The following is a 25,061-nucleotide window of genomic DNA, read 5'->3' as shown; positions in this document are numbered from 1 at the left end:
AGAGGAAAACATTGTCTATAAACCAGGATTATATATTTAATGGTACAGTTTTGCAAGAGTATTCCTCTCAGTACCGATGCATTACATATGAGAATTTGACAAGGTTAGAATTTATGTTGTTAATGGAAATTATTTTTTCAAGAATTAATCTTTAGACTCTAAAGAATGACAGATATTCAAATATTCTCAAATGAGTATTTAAATCAAAATTTTCTATTCATTCCTGCCCCCCAACAGAACTTTCATTCTGGATTCTAGCATGTCATACACACAATTGAATTCTTAACAGCTGCCATTCAAAAGAACTGTGGAGGACCATTTGAAAGTAATATTTTGCTCTGTGTGACATCTCATTTTTTCCCCTCAGAAATCATAATTTTTTTACACACCTCATAGTCTTCCTAACAGGAAACCAGCTCTGCCTGTCATTTTGATTGGGGAGGAACCTTGTTTTCCAGGTCACTTGCTTGAATCCTGGAGACAAGATATTCATGAGGGACCTGGATGGGGCATTTACATCTCAGAGCAGAGTTTTCCTCTCCATTTGCCAGCATGCCAGGTCAGTGAGCCGCTCTGTCAGAGGGAAGAGAATGGCTGCTGTAGTGCCCCCTGCTTATTACACACTGAGTGCTTCTGACCTTCGTGGGAGAACCCCCAAGCATTGTGACTGAGGGCATTCCCCTGCTCTGTAAGACCCTGTCACCAGGATCCTTCCGTCTGAAACACAATGTTAGTGACAACTTTGGAAGGGGCTACTTCCAAATGCCATATTTCAAACTTCTTCCCTCTGCTGACAACGTCTTGACTATGCAGAACAAAATAAAAAATTGTTCATTTTTTAAAATGTAAATTTGACTTAAAAAACACCACAAATCAATGAATCCAATTGAATATAAATAAACTAAAATAAGATCATAAGTACAATTGAAAAAAAACATATTTTCAATCTGTATTTACAAATTGAACTAGTCCTTCTTAAAACAAATAAAACTTTATAGATATAAAAATAGCAAAAAAATTATTGAAAAAAATTAAATTCATTATATACTTTTAGTAGATAGCAATACCGTTTTAGGACCTGGAAAAATTGGAAGTGACTTCTCTTCCTATCTTATACCTTAATTTGATTTTTTCCTTTCTAACAGTTTGATTCTTTATTTATTATTTCCTTTATTTCTTCCCTTTATTTCCTTAATTTGATTCTTTCCTTTCATTTGAGACATGAAATACAAGTGAGGGTTAACTATGTCTTCATTTTCTATCCCAGACATTCAGATGTTACCTGAAATACTCTCTACCTGAATTTTATTTGATTTCTCTAGACAATGAAGCAGTCTGTCATTTGGATTGGTAGCTAGTAAAGAATTTACCTGTTAAGTGGAAACAAAGCTGGATGACTGCGTCAATATGGGGAGAGGAGTACCACTTTCTTTGGCTCGGAGGTGGTTTCCAATCACAGCTTTGTTACTTCATTTATGATACGTACAATGGTGACAACAAAAAGCAAGCGTAATTTCTGGGCAAGGGGAACACAGAAGAAATTTTTGAACATCCAATACCTCCTTCTCCTTATTTCAGTTACAAAGTATATTGATAAAAAGAGTACACATGTTCCAATACAACTTGTAAAAATCACATAGATAGAATATTTTTTTCTCTAAAAGGGGAAACACACTGATGCTGGAGAAGCCCCCACAAAGACTTCCCCTAATTAATGTCTTCTGTAGATTTCTTAATTTAAAATTTTAAAACTGAATCTTCATGATGTGCAAGAATGTTCAGACAGCTATATAAGGATAACAACAAAAAGTACTGAGTTATTACTTTATTTGAGCTTACATTTTGTTAGAAGTACAGGTATGGGAAGTATGGCCAAAGAATTGATGCTTTTGACCTGTGGTGTTGGAGAAGACTCGTGAGAGTTCCTTGGACTACAAGAAGATCAAACCAGTCAATCCTAAAGGAAATAAATCCTGATTATTCATTGAAAGGACTGATGCTGAAGCTGAAGCTCCAATACTTTGGCCACATGAGGCAAAAAGCTGACTCCTTGGAAAAGACCCAGATGCTGGGAAAGATTGAAGGCAGGAAAAGGGGACAACAGAGAATGAGATGGTTGGATGGCATCACCAACTCAATGGACACGAGCTTGAGCAAACTCCAGGAGATGGTGAGGGACAGAGAAGACTGATGTGCTACAGTTGATGGGGGTCACAAAGAGTTGGACACAACTGCACAACTGAACAACAGGTATGGTAAATATTGACTGCTTTGATGGATGTAAAGATTAAAAAGAATCTATCAACTCTTTTAGGAAGAGAAAGTTCTGAAAGTCCAGCTATATGTCAGTTTCCATGGAACATCTTCCACTGAGATCTGGCATGTATTACTAGCAGGCAGTGATTGGCTCTGCAAATGACAAAACACAGCAGAACAACACAGGTGAGATCAACTAGTAGCCATCGTCCACACTAAGGGACCAGCTTCCAGGAGAGGTTCAGATTTTGTTCTCAGAATGCCTTTTACTTATAAAATTTGTTTAATACCCCAAAGAGTCTTTGTTCAGTTCAGTTCAGTTCAGTTGCTCAGTCGTGTCCAACTCTGCGACCCCATGAATCGCAGCACACCAGGCCTCCCTGTCCATCACCAACACTCAGAATTCACTCAAACTCATGTCCATCAAGTCGGTGATGCCATCCAGCCATCTCATCCTCTGTCGTCCCCTTTTCCTCCTGCCCCCAATCCCTCCCAGCATCAGAGTCTTTTCCAATGAGTCAACTCTTCGCATGAGGTGGCCAAAGTACTGGAGTTTCAGCTTTAGCATCATTCCTTCCAAAGAACACCCAGGGCTGATCTCCTTTAGAATGGACTGATTGGATCTCCTTGCAGTCCAAGGGACTCTCAAGAATACTTTAATGTTTTTTACTTTAAAAGTGATAGTAATAAACCTATATTTTTATTATTTACTTACTCCTGTACTGGGACTTTGTTGCTGTGTGCAGGCTTTCTCTAGTTGCAGTGATGAAGGGGCTACATTTTATTGTGGTGCACGGGCTTCTCATTTCAGCGGCTTCTCTTACTGTGGAACACAGGCTCTAGCACTCGGGCTCAGTACTTGTGGTCCACAGGCTGAGCTGCTCCATGGCATGTGGAATCTCCCCAAAACAGGGATCAAATCCATGTCCCCTGCGTTGCCAGGTGGATTCTTATCCACTGTACCACCAGGGAAGTACCACCTATATGTTAATATAAGTGACGTATTATTTATTGAAAAATGTTTTCCCAAACAAAATAATTAGTGAGAAGAGTGGAATTTTTTAAAGAATCATTTGAATATCTGGGCTAATAGAAGATAACTAGATTCTCTCATCTGCTTCAACACTCAATCTGATTCAATATGTTGACTTTTTTGAATTGTATGAATGAAATCTAGTTCCACACACATACATAGTTGGAAAAGTGAGGAGTATACTTATAGTCACTTCAGATAATTCTATATATTTTTCATTGATACTATTCCAAAACTCAAATTGTGGTAATTTCTTAATGGTTGATTTTAACGTGGACCTAGAAAAGCTTTTTACACTATTTTATATTAAAGTCATTCATCTATTTTTATTCACTTTGAATAGACCTTTTAACCAAGCATGATATCGCAACACCATTAACTGGTCTTTGGAAAATAGTCCACTCATTTGGGTTTCCCTGGTGGCTCACTGGTAAAGAATCTGCCTGCCAATGCAGGAGACACAGGTTCGATCCCTGATTCAGGAATATCTTGGAGAAGGAAATGGCAACCTACTCCAGTACTCCTGATTGGGAAATCTGATGGACAGAAGAGCCTGATGGGCTACAGACCATGGGGTTGCAAAAGAGTCAGACATGACTTAGAGACTAAAAAACAAACAAGTCCACTGACTTGTACAGATGTTACAAATATTGACACATTTAATTATATAATACCCCCAAAAATCCCATTCATAAATATCACCGCAGATCACATTATAAAAGTCTGTAAGTGTTGAGATGGATCAAATCCAAGGCAGGGATTCAAGCTTTAAATTCAGACTTTTGTTTTAAAGCTCAAATTTTATCATCGGCAACAAATCCTCTCAGTAGTTTTCCTTGAAATGGCAGGCTCACTTTGTTAGTTTTCAAAATTGTATCTGTCAGATACCTATGTCTGCAGAACCATAGTTTGTCAGTTGCTCTCTCAACTATAAATGGTACTCCCAGAGGGAAGGAAAAAAAAAAAGGAAAAGTGGCTAATTTCGCTTGTTATCACATAAATTATTTTCACAAAAAGAACTCTCAAAATGTATGCAGCAGAAGTACTTTTGATGAATTTCTCAGTTTGTCACATAGAATATAAAAAGTTCTTTTTGTTTTGTTCTCTCTTGATTGTCTATTTTTTAACTTATTTTTAATTGGAGGATAAATGCTTACAATATTGTGTTGGTTTCTGCCATACACCAAAAATCAGCCATCAGATCAGTTCAGTTCAGTCGCTCAGTCATGTCTGACTCTTTGCGACCCCATGAATCGCAGCAGGCCAGGCCTCCCTGTCCATCACGAACTCCCAGAGTTCACTCAAACTCACGTCCATCGAGTCGGTGATGTCATCCAGTCATCTCATCCTCTGTCGTCCCCTTCTCCTCCTGCCCCCAATCCCTCCCAGCATCAGTCTTTTCCAATGAGTCAACTCTTCGCATGAGGTGGCCAAAGTACTGGAGTTTCCGCTTTAGCATCATTCCTTCCAAAGAACACCCAGGGCTGATCTCCTTTAGAATGGAAAGTTTGGATCTCCTTGCAGTCCAAGGGACTCTCGAGTCTTCTCCAATACCACAGTTTAAAAAGAATCAATTCTTCGGCGCTCAGCCTTCTTCACAGTCCAACTCTCACATCCATACATGACTACTGGAAAAACCATAGCCTTGACTAGATGGACCTTTGTTGGCAAAGTAATGTCTCTGCGTTTCAATATGCTATCTAGGTTGGTCATAACTTTTCTTCCAAGGAGTAAGCGTCTTTTAATTTCATGGCTGCAGTCACCATCTGCAGTGATTTTGGAGCCCAGAAAAATAAAGTCTGACACTCTTTCCGCTATTTCCCCATCTATTTCCCGTGAAGTGATGGGACCGGATGCCATGATCTTCGTTTTCTGAATGTTGAGCTTTAAGCCAACTTTTTCACTCTCCTCTTTCACTTTCATCAAGAGGCTTTTGAGTTCCTCTTCACTTTCTGCCATAAGGGTGGTGTCATCTGCATATCTGAGGCAATCTTGATTCCAGCTTGTGCTTTTTCCAGCCCAGCGTTTCTCATGATGTACTCTGCATAGAAGTTAAATAAACAGGGTGACAATATACAGCCTTGACAGACTCCTTTTCCTATTTGGAACCAGTCTGTTGTTTCATGTCCAGTTCTAACTGTTGCTTCCTGACATGCATATAGGTTTCTCAAGAGGCAGGTCAGGTGGTCTGGTATTCCCATCTCTTTCAGAATTTTCCACAGTTTATTGTGATCCACACAGTCAAAGGCTTTGGCATAGTCAATAAAGCAGAAATAGATGTTTTTCTGGAATTTTCATCAGCCATAGGTAGAAACAAAAAGTTTTAAGGATAAAGATTTAACATTATTAATTTTTAGTCCTTCATCAAGGATATTCTTTTTTAATTTTTTTAAATTTATTTATTTTTTATTGAAGGATAATGACTTTACAGAATTTTGTTGTTTTCTGTCCAACTCCAACATGAATCAGCCACAGGTATACCTATATCCCCTCCCTTTTGAACCTCCCTCCCATCTCCTTCCCCACCCCACTCCTCTACGTTGATACAGAGCCCCTGTTTGAGTTTCCTGAGCCATAGGGCAAACTCCCCTTGGCTATCTATTTTACACATGGAAATATAAGTTTCCATGTTACTTTTTCCATACATCTCACCCTCTCCTCCCTACTCCCCGTGTCTATAAGTCTATTCGCTATGTCTGTTTCTCCATTGTTGCCCTGTAAATAAGTTCTTCAGTACCATTTTTCTAGATTCCATATATATGTGTTAGAATACGGTATTTATCTTTCTCTCTCTGACTCATTTCACTCTGTATAATAGGTTTTAGGTTCATCCACCTCATTAGAACTGACTCAAGGATATTCTTAAGTGAAACTGGCCATAGAGTTTGGCATCACTGCCTTTCATACTATGGTACCCGCAGTTTCACCCAGAATTACTTTTGTCTCATCAGAGCAAATGCCAACACAGCAAAAATGGAAAAGGATATCCAGTGTTACTGGGAAAGGAGTCTTGACCCCAAGGATTCAGTGAAAGGGTCTCAAGTAGAAGTCTTCATACAACACTTAGAGAACTGCAACTTTTACAAATTCAATTGCTTCCCCCAGCCAATTCTAAGCAGTTCAGAAAAGCTAATAATACACATACTCATTAGAGGAGAGTAATAGCAACAGTTATTGAACCTGGTACTATTCTTAAGTGTTTAACAAAGATTATCCCATTGAATTTTCACAACATAGAGACCGGGATTTACACTATCCTCACTTTACAGGTGAGAAAAGGAAAACACACAGATCAGTTAATTAAATTCCCCAGGGTTACATAGTAAGTCTTGAAATCAGGATCTGAACCCAGAGTTCAGGATCTGTACCAAAAGTTCAAGTCTAAGCCTAGTTTTCAAGTACCGCAGTACACTAATTCTAAAGGATAAATATATTTTGAAAATATATGTATTTGAAATATTTGAAATTTACTTTTAATATTAAGACAACAAAGAATTATTAAACATTTTCTAACAGTTATATGCACTTTAAATAACATGTTCATTGCATTCCAGTTTCTGAGTGTTCACAAGAAGTCTTAGATTTAGGATCAGAAAACTTATCAAGCTATTTTATACATATTTCTTATCCTAACTATTTTTCAGCTTTTCTTGGAAGTTTGAAATGGCATTTGTTTGCAGCCCAAGTTTGCTGCTGCTACTGCTAAGTCGCTTCAGTCGTGTCCGACTCTGTGCGACCCCATAGACGGCAGCCCACCAGGCTCCCCGGTCCCTGGGATTCTCCAGGCAAGAACACTATCTGTTTACATATCAGTGGTGGAGTTTTGAAACTGTTTTTGAATCTCAGAATAATTTCACATATTTCCATTTTTATGTTAAAATCTACTTAGATTTTTCAAACATAAACTTCTATATAAAAACAACATACATGAATACACACACACCATAGTATTCTTCCATCCACTTGGTAAATATTTGAGAGCCCACAATTCTTATAGACTGAATTACATCTCACCAAAACTCATATGTTGAATTCATACCTCCAATATAACTGATTTTTGACATAAGGTCTTTAAGAAGGTAATTAAGGTTAAATGAAATCCTAAGGGTTGGGCCTTAATTCGATAGGACTGGTGTCATTAGAAGAAGAAAAGTACATACTGAGTTCCCTATTTCTACACACATGTAACATACATATATACATACACACAGGAAAGGTCATGTGAGTACATAATAAGAAGGTGGCCATTCACAAGCAAGGAAGAGAAACTTCACCAGAAATCAAGCCTGATGACACCTTGATCTTGGACTCCTAGCCTTCGGAACTGTGAGAAAATAAATTTATTATTTAGATTACCCAGTCTGTAGCATATTGTTACAGCAACCTGAGCTGACTAATATAACATTTAACAGATATTTTTAAATCACATGACATATAGTAATTCCAGATCAAATCAGTAGTGATATTAATACAATACATAATGAAGAAATGAAAAGAAAAGCAAATTATCTCTCGTTCCCTCTGTCTCATTCACATGCACAAAAATATAAACACACACTCAAACACATCATGTCACCCCACTTAAAAAATTATCCTTTGGTCACTGTAGTTTTTCCAGAGTCAAGACTTATGTTAAGCATAAATTTAAAAAATAAAAAGATGTAACCCCAAAAATAAAAAGATGTGACCCATAAAAGATCAGAGTTAGGGCTCAATCCAAGTACTAGTGAAGTGAAATCAATAGAGGATTTTGAATTAAGAACCGGATTTGGATTTAAATTTCAGATCCTGAGCACATCACATACTTTTTCATTCTCTGAAGTTTCAGTATATTCAAGAGTAAGAATGCTATCTATCTCACTAAGCTACTGTGATAATTAGATGAGAAAAGAAATATAAAATCGTATCTAGTTTTTCTGACAAGCTGTCAAAGCTCAACCTGAGGAAAAATTAGAAAGCTGGCATGATATCCACTGCTCCCTTTCAGCATGTTCCTGTCCTCCCAGAGACCCACTGCCCAAGCACCAAAGAACAGGTTTTGCCTTTGTGTCTCTCAGCTGAGCTGCTCTGGACTGCAGCTCTAAAGTCCTGAGTCCAGTCACCATAAAGCTTCTAGCATTTTATTTCCAGAGAGGATTACCATCTAGTTATGTAATTATCCCCTAAAGCTTAGGTCTGGCTTTCTCTTCCTTTTGAGGTATAAAACAAATAATCTGGTAAATTTATTTTTTAAAATACCAGATGAACACTTTCACATAAAACCCAAAACAATTTTGATTGTAACACACTTTCACAGGTACATGTAGCCAACCATTATTTGTTGCCTCATATTTAATTTTAAAGAGTAAGTATTCTGATTACTCTGTGTTTTCTAATTAAAGCTTTCTCTATTTCACTATTTAGGATTAGCTATTGAATTTAGTAACATAAATATCAATTAATAATAAAAAATTTTCAGTACTTCAGTTTAACTACTAAATAGTTGTATATTTTATATCTTGTAGGTTCAGTTCAGTTCAGTCGCTCAGTCATGTCGAACTCTTTGTGACCCCATGGACTGCAACACACCAGGCCTCCATGTCCATCAGCAACTCCTGGAACTTACTCAAACTCATGTCCATTGAGTCAGTGATGCCATCCAACCATCTCATCCTCTGTTGTTCCCTTCTCCTCCCACCTTCAATCTTTCCCAGCATCAGGGTCTTTTCAAATGAGTCAGTTCGCATCACATGGCCATAGTATTGGAGTTTCAGCTTCAGCATCAGTTTTTCCAATAAATATTCAGGACTGCAATTAATAATATCAAAGCTTCAGGGATACCAAAACGATTTGCACCTTTTTCCTGACAAGTTTCATGGGTAATAATGATTAGTAAAAACCATGGTACTACTTCAAAAACCTCTTGGAAAGCTCTGGTCATCTGCTCAAAGTCCCTAAACCTTTATGTTAAAACTACAGGATGGCTGTTCTAGCAACCTTTTGCTAGCCCCCTATTTTAAGTCTGAATAGAAATCACAGTGAGTTCTTCTGTATTTTTCATCATTGGATCTATGGAGCATAAAGAATTATTTCCTCAGTAGGTTTTCTGTGAGGGAGGGAGATTATATTCTTGAGTCTCTTCAAGTGAAGTTTCCATGAATTCAACCAACTTTTCCACATGCTGTTGAACAAATGTGTTTCAGGCCCTGATTATAGGAACATTCTCTTTGTTCCTGTGTATAATTTAGTTTCCACTTTCACTGCGCTTCTGATGGAAGGATACTGCAAGGTGGTAGAAAGAGAAACAGACTAGAAGTAAGGAAACTTTCAATTTAGGTCTCTAATCAGTCCGGTGGACTTGGGCATTTAGACCACTTAACACCCTGCTTCCTTCCTCAACCCTCAGAGAAAAATAAAAAAATGCCTGCCCTATCTCTCAGGTTGCTGTGAGATTCCAAACTTTGTGGATATATGCAATGAATTCTATGAAATATAATCATTTAAGAAAGTATTGTCATTTTTTCATTTATATATATATATATATATATTCTGACTAATTTACAACATAAACATTTATGAATCAAAAACTGATAAGAACTCCAATTTTAAAGGATTAAGTACAGCCCTAATTTAAATCCCTGACAGTAAAATCAGTAATGCTTCCTATCGTCCATGCTATAAAATTTTGTCTTGGAAATAAAATTAAATCAATGAAAAACAAAAGCCGATTGTGTTAATGAACTAGAGACTTGTTTCAAGATTAATCTGGTCTCATTTAACCACTAAGTAACATACATGTGCTCAGTTGTGTCTGACTCTTTGTGACCCTTTGGAATGTAGCCCACCAGGCTCCTCGATTCCTTGGATTTCCTAGGCAAGAATACTGGAGTGGGTTGCCATTTCCTACTCCAGGGGATAGTCCCCACCCCAGGATTGAACCCATGTCTCCTGAGTCTCCTTTGTTGTAGGTGGATTCTTTAATGCTGAGCCTTTGGCAAAACTTCAAATCTGAATTTCCAAATGTTGTTATAAAATCTTTACAGACTAGGAAGAAGATCTTAGAAATTAATTGAATGAAAATTACCATCAATTTACTTTATAGTATTTGAAATATTCTGTCCATTGTTTCACATGATTTTGCACCTTTCTGATTCTTTCAAAATTACAGTCCCATAGCTGTTAGAAGACAATTCTCCGTGGACTTCTCATTTTGTCATACGTCTTAAAGTAGAGATATTAATTGGCTTTGTTCTCAAAAATATTTCAGGAATATTTGTATAGAAAACAGTCTGGAAAATAAAGATAGTACTTCCTTCTAGGGAAAAAGGCAGGTCTGTTTCAGGCCTGTATAATAAAGATAATATCGCCCTCTAGATCAACTAGGCTTCAGTTCAGTTCAGTTCAGTCGCTCAGTCGTGTCCGACTCTTTGTGACCCCATGAATCTCAGCACGTCAGGCCTCCCTGTCCATCACCAACTCCCGGAGTTCACCCAAACTCACGTCCATCGAGTCGGTGATGCCATCCAGCCATCTCATCCTCTGTCGTCCCCTTCTCCTCCTGCCCCCAATCCCTCCCAGCATCAGAGTCTTTTCCAATGAGTCAACTCTTCACATGAGGTGGCCAAAGTATTGGAGTTTCAGCCTCAGCATCAGTCCTTCCAATGAACACCCAGGACTGGTCTCCTTTAGGATGGACTGGTTGGATCTCCTTGCAGTCCAAGGGACTTGCAAGAGTCTTCTCCAGCACCACAGTTCAAAAGCATCAATTCTTCGGCACTCAGCTTTCTTCACAGTCCAACTCTCACATCCATACATGACCACTGGAAAAACCATAGCCTTGCCTAGACAGACCTTTGTTGGCAAAGTAATATCTCTGCTTTTTAATATGCTATATAGACTTATTGCTTATTATAAAAGAGTTGGGTTCTCTAAGCTCAGAACGCCTCCCCTACAGCACCTGACACCGCATGTGCAGATGTCCTCTATCTCTCCCTGCAGTGTCGTATGGGAACTGGGGCTCAGAAAACCTGTGCAAATGCTGACATTCTGGATTATGCTGTTTCCTAGAGTAGTAAAGTTCTTTGGTCCAGGAGTCTCTTGCCTTCTACCACCACCAATGAAACTGTGGCAGGCTAACTTAGAAGTGTACAAGTGTGGTAGCATTTTAGATTTGTCACAATTAGTGACATAAAAATGCCTGGTAGAAGACAAGTATAATGATCTTTCTCAAAATTTTCTATCACTGAATTCCATCGGTTAATAATTCTGAGTTATCAGAAAAGAACATTAAATCTAAGACATTCCTGTGCTCAATGACCAAAAAGGTACTCTTTTAGTGAATGTTCACTGGTGTCCAGCTAATAAAGCATGGCACATTTAGCCAGGCAACTGCAACTAAAATTGCCCAAATGGATATTCAAGGTTTCAGTTAGGTCAGAGGGCTGCCTGGTTTCTCACAAACATGTTTATTCTTTCACTGTACTATTGTACAAGTGTTGTCAATCATTTTATTTCTGTCCACACTATTTAATGAAACATGTTCACACAGCTTAGAAGGAGCAGTTATCTAGCAAAAGTCTCTGGCCTACAGGCCATAGTCATTTGGGCTGGGGTAAACAACTGAAAGGAACTCAGCCAACCCTACTGCCCAACCAAGGAATCTGAAAATGAGACCCAGGAAATGGGATTTTTATTGTTGTGAATTTTTGCTGAAAGGCCATACTGACTGGGGAGAAGGCAATGGCACCCCACTCCAGTACTCTTGCCTAGAAAATCCCACGGACAGAGGAGCCTGCTGGGCTGCAGTCCATGGGGTCGCTAAGAGTCGGACAAGACTTCACTTTCACTTTTCACTTTCCTGCATTGGAGAAGGCAATGGCAACCCACTCCAGTGTTCTTGCCTGGAGAATCCCAGGGACGGGGGAGCCTGGTGAGCTGCCGTCTCTGGGGTCACACAGAGTCGGACATGACTGAAGCGACTTAGCAGCAGCAGCAGCAGCATACTTACTGGAATACTGACAACACCATTTGAAGGCTATCATGGTACTAATGGTCAAGTACCAATGCAGGAGACTGAAGAGATGGCTGGGTTGGGAAGATCCTCTGGAAGAGGGCAGAGCAACCCATTCCAGTATTGTTGCCTAGAGAATCCCCGACGGAGGAGCCTGGTGGGCTACAGTCCTCAGGGTCGCAAAGAGTTAGACACAACTGAAGTAACTTAGCACAAGGTAAGATATACGCACAGAGAACAGCAAGAAGTCAGTTTGGGGACAGATAAAAACGAGGCATATGCATGAGGCTTGAAAAGAGACATGTAAAACCCAAATGTTGGCATTACCGACACGATGGACATGAGTTTGAGCAAGCTCCGGGAGTTGGTAAGGGATGGGGAAGCCTGGTGTGCTGCAATCCATGGGATTGCAGAGTTGGACACAACTGAGCGACTGAACTGAAAGCCCAAAAGAGATAGAAGAAACAAAGAGAGAAAATGCCTCCTATGATTTCAGGCACTCTGGCTCTGCTTCTTGCTTTGATTCTCATAACATCTTCCTGCATTCTAACAAGAAATTCCCTTTGCTCAAGGAACAAAAGAGCTCCTGATCAACTGTGTTAAATTTTATTCATTTGTTTCCATTATTTTTACTTTGGCACAAATATTTTATTTGGCAGTTTTCTCACAAGTAAAATAAAGTAAATACAGTTCTGAGATTGTCTAGAACACATCCTTATATAGCAGAATAATATGATAGGTTGATAGAATTCAATGCTTACATAACAACTCTTCTAACCTAATCTTGAGTATCACAAACCTGAAACTTCAAAACAAGGGGAAAAAGCAAAAGCCACAGAATTGAACAAGACTTGAAAAAATATTAGTTGAGTTTCCATCAGCTAATAATGTAAATTTTCTATTTATTCACCTGTAAAAATAAAATATTAATTCCCACCTTATATTTTTTAATTTTATTTTATTTTATTTTTAAACTTTACATAATTGTATTAGTTTTGCCAAATATCAAAATGAAATAACCCTAACCCTAACCCTAATTCCCACCTTATAGCCATCAATTTTAATGATATACAGACTAAAAGCTAATATTAATAATATACAGACTAAAAATTGTTGATGTGGTGGTGATGTCAATTCTCACAGACATTTTCATTTCTTCCCATTTTCCCCACCCTCCAAACATCTCCCCTCATTGTCTACTAGACTAGACTCTTAGTACTGAGGTTAGTAGCCTGGCTATCCCTAATCACACTTGCTTGGCCTTGTGACCTCAGCGTGAATCTTTGTCAAACCACATACTAGACTTTGATGACAAAGACTGATAAAATGGACAGGGAAAGACAGAACCCAGGAGGCAAAATAATGGAAAAATAGCTATGCAAAAACAAGTAGTGACAGTCTATGTAAAGAGGGGGAGATAAAACAAGGGAAGGCAAATAGAGTAAAGGCATTGCATCCCTGTGGAACTGTAGCAACTTGATGTCGGGAGAATGTGGAAGAAGTGCAAAAAAAAAAAAAAAAAAAAATGGCGAGAGAATAGAAGGTAGAGCGTCGTTACCAGAACTTACCAACTGGATCCTTGAGATGTGCAATTAAAGAATGAAACTGCCTCTTTCTTTTGGAGATAGCAGGAGGAGGTGGCTGATGAAATGGGGTTCTTTGATTACAACATTATCCTAAGTTTGAATCATATAGATCCCCAGCATAACTATTTATATATAATTTATAAACAATTATTGGGTTGGCCAAAAAGTTCCTTCAGGTTTTTCCATTATATCTTATGGAAAAAGCCAGTCGAACTTATTGGTCTCTTCAACATTATATCAAGCTGTCAATAGTGTCATATTTATTTTTCCTGCTATTCCAGATTCAGTATGAGTTAGAGGAATGTAAAGTATAAAAGAGTGATTCCACTGTCAAAGGAAACAAACGTTTTTGTACTTCACTCATACTTTATAAGAACGGTGGTACAACACCACTGAAACCTCTTGACAATCCAAAATGACTCAAATGTCTTTGTACAAAGTAGACCTCCTACTTACCCAACAGTTTCCTTCTTTGTGTGCTGTGATGAAGAAGCTGAATTAGACTTCAGTGAGAGTCACATGAAGCCTTTACAGAAGAGAATAACTTAGACAATTACTATGTAGCTTATACTACATTTATGTTCAGTTGTTCAGTCATGTCCGACTCTTTGTGACCCCATGGACTGCAGCACGCCAGTCTTCCCTGTCCTTCACCATCTCCTAGTGCTTGCTCAAACTCATGTCCATTGAGCTGGTGATACCATCCAACCACCTCCTCTTCTGTTGTCCCATTCTCTTCCTGACTTCAATCTTTCTCAGGATCAGAGTCTTTTCCAATGAATCATCTCTTTACATCAGGTGGCCAAAGAATTGGAGATTCAGCATCAGTACCAATGAGTATTCAAGATTGATTTCCTTTAGGATTGACTGACTGACTCTCCTTGCAGTCCCAGGGACTCTCAAGAGTCTTCTCCAACACCACAGTTCAAAAGCATCAGCTCTTTGGCACTCAGGCTTTCTTTATGATCCAACTCTCACATCCATACATGACTACTGAAAAAAACATAGCTTTGACTACAGATCTTTGTTGGCAATGTACTGTCTCTGCTTTTTAATATGCCATCTAGTTTGGTCATAGCTTTTCTTCCAATGAGCAAGTGTCTTTTACTTTCAAGGTTGCAGTCACCATCTGCAGTGATTTTGGAGCCCAAGAAAACAAAGTGTTCCACTATTTTCATTGTTTTCCCATGTATTTGCCATGAAAAGATGGAAACAGATGCCATCATCTTCGTTTTTTGAATGTTGAGTTTTAAACCAACTTTTTCACTCTTCTCTTTTACTTTCAGCAGAAGCTCTTTAGTTATTCTCCACTTTCTGCCATAAAGGTGGTTTCATCTGCATATCTGAGGTCATTGAGAATTCTTCTGGCAATCTTGATTCCAGCTTGTGCTTCCTCCAGCCCACCGTTTCTCATGATGTACTCTGCATATAAGTTAAATAAGCAGGGTGACAATATACAGCCCTTTTTAAATTATTTTTTATTTTTTTTTACTTTACAATATTGTATTGGTTTTGCCATACATCAATATGCATCTGCCATGGGTGTACACGTAATATACAGCCTTGACATACTGCTTTCCCAATTTTGAACCAGCCTGTTGCTCCATGTCCGTTTCTAACTGCTGCTTCATGATCTGCATACAGGTTTCTCAGAAAGCAGGTAAGGCAGTCTTGTATTCCCGTCTCTATAAGAATTTTTCACAGCTTTTTGTGATCCACACAGTCCAAGGTTTTCTTCATCTCATATATTTCTCAGAACATATGAGGTAGAAATATTAGTACTATGATCATCTCCAGTTTACAATGGAGGAGAAGAAATTTAGAAAAGTTTAATACTATTTAAAGTAGAGACTAATTGGGCTTCCCTGGTGGCTCAGACAGTAAAGAATCTGCCTGCAATGCAGGATACCTGGATTTGATCCCTGGATTGATAAGATACCTTGGAGGAGAGGATGGCAACCCACTCCAGTATTCTTGCCAGGAGAATCCCAATGGACAGCAGAGCCTGGTGGGCTAAAGTCCATGGGGTTGCATATCACTGCAGACAGTGACTGCATCAATTAAATTAAGAAAAGCTATGACAACCCTAGACAGTATATTAAAACACTGGGACATTACTTTGCCAACAAATGTCCATATAGTCAAAGCTATGGTTTTTCTAGTAGCTATGTATGGATGTGAGAGTTAGATAATAAAGAGGGCCGAGTGCTGAGGAATTGATGCTTTTGAACTGCGGTGCTGGAGAAGACTCTTGAAAGTCCCTTGGACTGCAAGGAGATCAAATCAGTCAAGTCTAAAGGAAATAAATCCTGAATATTCATTAGAGAGACTGATGCTGAGGCCGAAGCTGCAATACTTTGGCCACCTGATGTGAAGAGCTGACTCATTGGAAAAGATCCTGGTGCTGGGAAAGACTGAAGGTAGGAGGAGAAGGGGACAACAGAGGATGAGATGGTTGGATGGCATCACTGACTCAACGAACATGAGTTTGAGCAAGCTCTGGGAGATGGTGAAGGTCAGGGAAGTCTGGTGTGCTGCAGTCCATGGGGGTCACAAAGAGTCGGACACGACTGAGCAACCGAACAAGAGACTACTTAATTGGGATTCAGAATAAAACTCAAATTTGCAGCAAAGATCTGTAGAGAAAACCAATACTGGGCTAGAAACCAGGACATATTCAAACAGATTAAGCCTAGTAGAAGTGGAATACTAAATGAATAGCAGGAAGCAGGCTGAAGAAGTTCTGGGCTCCTCTACATTTACCAGACCTGATTGCTCCAGATGCCTGCTGAGAGGTATAACTGGAGATCCCAATATTTGTCTTGGATGCTTCAGTTTAGTCAAGAACTGGACAGAATGAACCTGAAGGTTGATAGTTTCAGCAGGGTGCTGGATCCTGAGCAACCAGAGATGCATGCTAGTACTTTATTTTCACCTGAACACCATGTCTTTTTTTTTTTTTTTTAATAACAAGAGTCTATCTCCTGTGACTACAGATTTTAAATGTTTATATCCTTAGAAGTTTGGTTCTTAATAATGTTTGTTGATCTTCCAAGACTTTTTTGAAGATCGTATACCTCATTCTTGTGATGAAATAGTCAAGACTAAGTACAGTGTTTCAGTGTGGTTTTATATGTCCTGACTTCCTGTCACAGATAAACTTGCATACCTAGCAGCAATGTCAATATCATCTCCCAGACAGGCATTAAACACCGGGGAGATGGTGAGCCATCACTTAGATTAAATTCCACAGGCTTTTTTTCCCCCATTATAAATTAAGCCATCTGACCTTAACAGCAGGTGCATCCTCTTTCAAGAGAGACAGGATTTGGTAGCCCTGCATGATAAGCACAGACTCTATTTTATGACATCCCTTTACTTCGTAAGGGCTGACTACAAAATTACTTGGTATAGCCAAAGGTAGAAGAAAACACTCATCAAGCAGAAAGGAAAGTTTGCTTGTAGAAATTAAGCAGCCCTTGAATAAACAAGCTGTAATTGCTATAGTAACTTTGCAAATCACAGAAACAATAGGACTACATTTTTTTAATATTTGAGAATGTCAGTTCATTGCTTCCTGTTTACTTGCAATTATTTGAAAATAACCTGGATAACTTTATAATCAAGGTATTTCCTCTTGGCTCCCTGGTATACATCAGACTGCCTGAGGAGAGGATTGACATCCTAAGGTGTCCAAAGCATAATCAGTCTTAAGAGCTGCTAATGTTAAAATCCTGACTAATGTTAATCAAAAAGTTAAAAAAAAAAAAAAAAACCTTGGCTTGTTAAACACATACTCTCTCACACAGATACAGTTACACTCACACATGAAAATCACATTATTTTTTAAAACACAGCCAGCAAGTGATGCTGCCTAATTTAAAATTATCTTGGCCCATGTCCACTTTGCAAAACTACCTTTGTGTGTGCCTGTGTCTGTGCCTATGTGTTTTTTACAATTAATAGGTAATATAGGCTGTTTTAAATCTTCCAAGTAAAGTCCAGTTTTCTAATACTGTATGGTTAGCAAAAGTCAAAACACCAGGAAAACACATACACCTTCAGGTAAGAACAGTGTACTTAATGAAAAAATAAATAAAACTTTCTTTACGTTTATTATGCACCAGCATTGATTGGGCTGATTTATTTTATGATGACAATCTTAGGAAGTGTGTATAACTCTGCCAAATATTACATTAGTTATATACTCTATGTGTCTAGGTATTGGTGGGTTTAAGCACATGTTCAATTATTAGGGAGATGTATTAAACTGGATCAGAGTAGACAGACTTAACTTGCTTAACTGACAGGTTAGAATAGTATTGAACCTATATCCCATATTCTGTTAGGATAACCCTTCGGTGGATTCTGCACACATTCGTCTTACACAACCACCCAAGGCATCCCTCTGCCACATTCTGTGGTGTCCTTGGCACTTTCCCCTGCCCCTTCTAGGATATGTACTGCATTCTGGTAGAGACAATATCTTATGTGTATTTGTATCCCCATCACCTTTTGTTTTGCTCCATACATAGTTAAGTGATCTGTAAGTTTTAGTTGAATTAACAGCAGTAATGTTTTTAAAAAACCAATTTGCTTCCCTTTCTCATTTTTCTAGATACTCACCAACTCTTTTTTTTTCTTTTTTAATTATTTTTTTATTTAAGTATAGTTGACTTCCAATGTTAGTCTCAGATGTACAACATAATGACTCAATATTTTTAGAGATTACATATCATACAAATTTATGATCAAATATCAGCTATATTCCCTGTGTTGTACATTATATCCCTGTGACTTTTTTTTAGTACTTTTTAAAAAAAATTTTTTTAATTTAATTTTTTTTAACTTTACAATATTGTATTGGTTTTGCCATATATCAAAATCAGTATGCCTGACTGGCCCACCAAAGAAGAACAAGTTGACCGCCCCCCCCACTACCACCACCACCAGAAGGCTCTGAGTAGACTTCTAGTTCAGGCCACAAGGTGGACTCGGCAGGTGCTCAGGGAATGATCTACAAAGAGAAATCAGGTTAGCCAAGAGTACTGGCCAATGCCCACTGAGGCTCTACCAAAAGAACAGACACCAAGTTACATGAGTTTCAGTCTTCACGATTAGCCACCAGTAGGATGCTCTAGGAAGCAAAACCATATGAGACAGACTTCTATTTTTCATTATTATTATTCCCATATTACATTTGAGGAAACTGAGACTAGGAACTTTTCAAAGTATTAGCCTAATATGTAGCAGAGCTGAAAGTAAAAGCTAGGCAGCTGGGTTTATTGATTAGTTTCACTTTAAATTAGTGTCTTACAGATGTAAAGAACAAACTTTTGGATTCAGTGGGAAAAGGAGAACGTGGGATGATTTGAGAGGATAGCATTGAATCTTGTATATTATCATATGTGAAATAGATTGCCAGTCCAGGTTTGATACATGGGACAGGGTGCTCAGGGCTGGTGCACTGGGATGACCCTGAGGAATGGGATGGGAAGGGAGGTGGGAGGGGGTTCAGGATAGGGAATACATGTACACCCATGGCTGATTCATGTCAATGTATCGCAAAAATCACTACAATATTGTAAAGTAATCAGCCTTCAATTAAAATAAATAAATTTTTTTAAAAAAAAAGAAAAATAAATAAATAAATAAATTAGTGTCTTAGCTGGGACAATTTGAACCTCAACTGCAAATTCAAGACTGCAAGCAACCCTACCACACTTAAGTTAGACTTTCCACTCCCTAAGACAACTCCTTTTATCTCAAAGGCTCCTCATCTCTACTACATTATCTAACGCTTTCTTTTCTCCTGGGTTAAGTCCACTGGCATGTCAAACATACACACAAGTAAAAATCAAAAAATGTCTCTTGACTCCTACACCCTCTTTATCCAATATTCAAATTATCTGCTTTCCTAGTAAAACATCTCAAATAAGTTGTCCATTTTTAAGAATGGAATGTTTGTATCCCCCAAAAGTACATATTCTGAAGTCCTAACATCCAATGTTAGAATTTGGAGATGGGGCTTTTGGGAGACTAGGGTTAGATTGAGTCTTCATCATGAGATTAGTGGCTTTATAAGCAGAACAGAGAAAGATCTATTTCTTCCTTTCATTTGTTCTTTCTCTCACTGAGGGAGAGGTCATGTGAGGACACAGAGATAAGACAGTTTATTCTGTTTTTAAGCCAGGAATAGAGGCCTTATCAAGTACTGAATCATAGGCACCATCCCAGATTCCAGAACTATGAGAAATAAATTTGTGTGTGTGTGTGTGTGTGTATGTGTGTGTGTGTTTAAGCTACGCACTCTATGATATTATGCAATAGAATCCCAAGCAGACTAAGACCTCCACACTTACTCAATTCTAGTATATCTCCTCATCAGTACAACAAAACAGTTCTTTCCAGACCATCGCTAGCATCCATGTTGACACATCTCTCTGTACTGATGGTACTTCTCTTTTGACATCTGTGGCACTACCTTTTCCTGTTTCTCATCTTACACATTCACAAATTTCTCTCAGTCTTTTTTTTTAATTGGAGTATAGTTGATTTACAATGTTGTGCCAGATTCTGGTGTACAGAAAAGTGATTCAGTTATACATATAAGTATATATATTCTTTTTCATATTCTTTTCATTATGGTTTATTATCTGATACTGAATATAATTCCCTGTGCTATACTTTGGATAGGATCTTGCTATTTATCTATTTTATATATAGTAGTATGTATCTCCTAATCCCAAACTCCTAATTTATCCCTCTCCCACTCCATTTCCCCTTTGGCAACCATACATTTGTTTTTTTATGTCTATGAGTCTGCTTCCATTTTGTAAATAAGTTCACTTGTGTCATTTTAGATTCCAAAAGTAAATGATATCATATTATATTTATCTTTCTATTTCTGACTTACTTCACTTGGTATGATAATCTCCAGATCCATCCATGATGCTGCAAATGGCATTTTTCAAAAACTCAGACCTCCTTTTAAACTCTTCCAACCCCAAAGAATGGTAATGACAAAGAATGTTCAAACTACTACATAGTTGCACTCATTCACATGCTAGCAAGGTAATGTTCAAAATCCTTCAAGATAGACTTCAATAGTACATGAACTGAGAACTTCTAGATGTACAAGCTGGATTTAGAAAAGGCAGAAGAACCAGAGGTCAAATTGCCAACATTCACTGGATCACAGAAAAAGCAAGGGAATTGCAGAAAAACATCTACTTCTACTTAATTGAATACACTAAAGCCTTTGACTGTTTGGATCACAACTAACTGTGGAAAATTCTTAAAGAGATGGAAATACCAGACTACCTTGCCTATCTCCTGAGAAATCTGTATGCAGGTCAAGAAGCAACACTTAGAACCGGACATGGAACAATGGACTGGTGCAAAACTGGGAAAGGAGTACCTCAAGGCTGTTTATTGTCACCCTGCTTATTTAACTTATATGCAGAGTATATCATGCAAAATGCCAGGCTGGATGAAGCACAAGTTGGAATCAAGATTGCCAAGACAAATATCAATAACCTTAGATATGCAGATGACACTACCCTATGGCAGAAAGTGAAGAGGAACTAAAGAGCCTCTTGATGAAGGTGAAAGAGAAGAGTGAAAAATCTGGCTTAAAGCTCAATATTCAAAAAATAAGATCATGGCATTCAGTGCCATCATTTCATGGAAAATAGATCAGGAAACAATGGAAACAGTGATTGATTTTATTTTCTTGGGCTCCAAAATCACTGCAGACAGTGACTGCAGCTATGAAATTAATAACCTAGACAGCATATTAAAAGGAAAGGCATCACTTTGTTGACAAAGGTCTGTATAGTCAAGGCTATGGTTTTTCCAGTGGTCATGTATGGATGTGAGAGTTGTACCATAAAGAAGCTGAGCACCAAAGAATTGATGCTTTTGAACTGTGGTGTTGGAGAAGACTTTTTAGAGCCTGTTGTATAGCAAGAGGATCAAACCAGTCAATTCTAAGGGAGATCAATCCTGCATATTCACTGGAAGGACTGATGCTGAAGCTGAAACTCCAATCCTTCAGCCACCTGATGTGAAGGGTCAATTCATTGGAAAAGACCCTGAAGCTTGGAAAGAGTGAAGGCAGGAAGAGAAGAGGGTGATAAAGGATGAGATGATTAGATGGCATCACCAACTCAATGGACATGAGTTTGAGACTTCAGGTGATGCTGAAGGACAGGGAGGCCTGGAGTGTTGCAATACATAGGATCTCAAAGAGTCGGACATGATTGAGCAACTGAATAACAAGGGAGAGTAAGCTTGCCAGACAGCACAGTGGAAGAATCCACCTGCCAATACAGGGGACATGAAAGATGTGGGTTTGATCCCTGTGTTAAGAAGATCCCCTGGAGTAGGAAATGGCAACCCACTCCAGTATTTTTGCCTGGAAAACCATGGACAGAGGAGATTGATGGGCTACAGTCCATGAGGTTGCAAAGAGTCAGACACAACTGAGTGACTGTGAACACTCAAAGAAGAGCTCATTCCTTGCTGTTCTATCCCAAGTATATACTGATACTTTTCTTAAAGGATCCTATCTAGAACCATTATTTTAAACACCTATGTACATTCTAGTGATTCCCAAATGCATTTATCTACACTGGCCCTCTCCCTTAATGCTAATCTAAAATAGTGGCCTTCTAGCACATCCAATGGTCATAATGATATCTAATAGACATATTCCAGTGTCCAAAATGTAGGTTGCTTTTTTCATGGGGATTCAGAGATTTCTATTGGTATGAGTAGAAATGATCATATATCACTTTCTCTCAGAGGAAGAACTTCCACTGGTAACTTGGTTTTACCCCAATGCTGATCACAATGTTATGTTTTTTCACTGACTCCATAGCCTCAGATACACTATCCTTAATTTTAGGACTGCAGATAATATAAATTTTCTGAAGGCACATATATCATGGGAAAATCATCAGGAAAATTCCATCATATGAAGGACTTTTAAGATGAATCAACAGTGGAGACTCTACTATTTGGATTCTTCATTTTGTTATTCTTAGTTCTCTGACCCTATTCTTGGCTTTGAAACTAAAAAAAAATAATAATAATAATAATAGATCCTCTTGCCAGTTTAACAAGATTCTGCCCATTCCTGTCTCCTTGGAAACACCCCCCATTAACACACACACACACACACGCACACATTTATGCTCTTCTGTTTCAAGTTTTCCACTCTCCGGTTCAGGTAGATGCTCTCAGCAACAACTCCTCTCTTCTAGTTTCCCTCTTCCAGTGCAAATGTTCAGCTTTAGATTTTCATCCATCTATCCCAAATGATCAAGGCTCTTCCCAAAGACACCAATGTTCAAAATTCTCCTGGTGGTCTTTTAAGCAAATTTTCATCCCTAGTCTCTGAAGAACTCAAACTTCCTTCCTCATTAGTGCTGGGGACAACTCTTGCCACAAGATCTGCTGAATTATTTACCTAAATGCTCAGTGCTTCCCAGAAATCTCAGAATGAGTCTCATGGCACAACTTACTCCAAAATCACACCAAAATAAATCTGTCTGTCAACCTTCTTCTGAGAGATAGATCCTCTGATTCAAACACTTATTTATGTATCCACAGTCATATATTCATTGATTCAACAAATACCCACTCAGTTCCTACTATCGTACAAAGCATGGTATGTTGGATGAAGGAAGAAAATGGTGTTGGGCATGGCTTTTTCACCTTGTAACCTATGTAACATAATGCCAGATGGGTAGGTGGATATGAATCAGATAGCTGCAAAGCTGAGTGAATAATGATATATTCAGATATGTGCTTTGAAGAATGAGAATAGTTAATGAGAGGGAACTGGGATGAGGGAAGACTTGCCAGAGAAAAGTCCTGTTAGAGCTAAAGGATGAATGATTATGAGATAACTAGACAAAGAGTAAAAGGAAAAGTGTTCTAGGAAGAAAGGATGGGATTTACTGGTTTCCCTAAAAAGATGAACTAAAAGAAGCCCAGTGTGACTGGACATAGGTAAAAGGATGTGTGTGTGTGTGTGTGTGTGTGTGTGTGTGAAACTCAGGACTGCTGCTGCTGCTGCTGCTGCTGCTGCTAAGTCACTTCAGTCATGTCCGACTCTGTGCGACCCCATAGACAGCAGCCCACCAGGCTCCACCGTCCCTGGGATTCTCCAGGCAAGAACACTGGAGTGGGTTGCCATTTCCTTCTCCAATGCATGAAAGTGAAAAGTGAAAGTGAAGTCGCTCAGTCGTGTCCAACTCTTAGAGATCCCATGGACTGCAGCCTACCAGGCTCCTCCTTCCATGGGATTTTCCAGGCAAGAGTACTGCAGACCTGATCAAACCAGCTATCAGCCCATGTAGGATCTATGAGACTTTGATCTTTTTCCCAAGAGTGATAAAAAAGAAAATCAATGAAGATCTTTGATCAAGGGGTAGGGAAATGGAGGGTGATGTGATCAGATTTGCATTATGAACTCATTCTAGCACATACTGGAGAATGGATTGGAATGGGGTTAGAGTGAGTGTTGGAAGTCCAGTGAAGTGAAACATTAGCAAATTAGGCTAAGGTAGTGCTATGGAGACAAAAAGATGAAAGAAGTAAGAGGTAAAATTAACAAAATTTAACCTAGAAAGCATATTAAAAAGCAGAGATATTATGCTGCCAACAAAGGTCTGTCTATTCAAAGCTATGGTTTTTCCAGTAGTCATGTATGGATGTGAGAATTGGACTATAAAGAAAGCTGAGTGCCGAAGAATTGATGCTTTTGAACTGTGGCTTGGAGAAGACTCTTGAGAGTCCCTTGGACAGCAAGGAGATTCAACCAGCTCATTCTAAAGGAAATCAGTCTTGAATATTCATTGGAAGGACTGAAGATGAAGCTGAAACTCCAATAATTTGGCCACCTGATGGGAAGAACTGACTCATTTGAAAAGACACTGATGCTGGGAAAGATTGAAGGCGGGAGGAGAAGGGAACAACAGAGGATGAGATGGTTGGATGGCATCACTGACTCGATGGACATGAGACTGAGTAAGCTCCAGGAGTTGGTGATAGACAGTGAGGCCTGGAGTGCTGCAGTCCACAGGGTCACAAAGAGTTGGACATGACTGAGGACTGAACTGAACTAAATATACCATCCTGAACTCAGAAGTGTTCTCATATATTTCATGGATTTTTATCCATTTCA

This window comes from Bubalus kerabau, chromosome 18 (genome assembly GCF_029407905.1).
Source record: "Bubalus kerabau isolate K-KA32 ecotype Philippines breed swamp buffalo chromosome 18, PCC_UOA_SB_1v2, whole genome shotgun sequence".
Classification (NCBI taxonomy): Eukaryota; Metazoa; Chordata; class Mammalia; order Artiodactyla; family Bovidae; genus Bubalus; species Bubalus kerabau.
Note: the sequence above shows the minus strand (reverse complement) of the source record.